The sequence below is a fragment of the Mesitornis unicolor genome, unplaced genomic scaffold (assembly GCF_000695765.1).
Source record: "Mesitornis unicolor isolate BGI_N332 unplaced genomic scaffold, ASM69576v1 scaffold14124, whole genome shotgun sequence".
In the NCBI taxonomy this organism is placed as follows: domain Eukaryota; kingdom Metazoa; phylum Chordata; class Aves; order Mesitornithiformes; family Mesitornithidae; genus Mesitornis; species Mesitornis unicolor.
Window position 1 is genome coordinate 1 of NW_010182143.1, and position 205 is coordinate 205.

The following is a 205-nucleotide window of genomic DNA, read 5'->3' on the forward strand; positions in this document are numbered from 1 at the left end:
TCATCACCACCTACAACTACCTAAAGGGGGGCTGCAGAGAGGTGCGTACTGGTCTCTTCTCCCAGGTGATGGAGGATAGAACAAGAGGAAATGGCACCAAGCTGTCCCAAGGGAGGTTCAGGTTAGAGATAAGGAAGAAGTTCTTTCCTGAGAGGGTTGTCAGAAGCTGGAACAGGCTGGGCCGGGGGGGGGGGGGGGGGCCCAC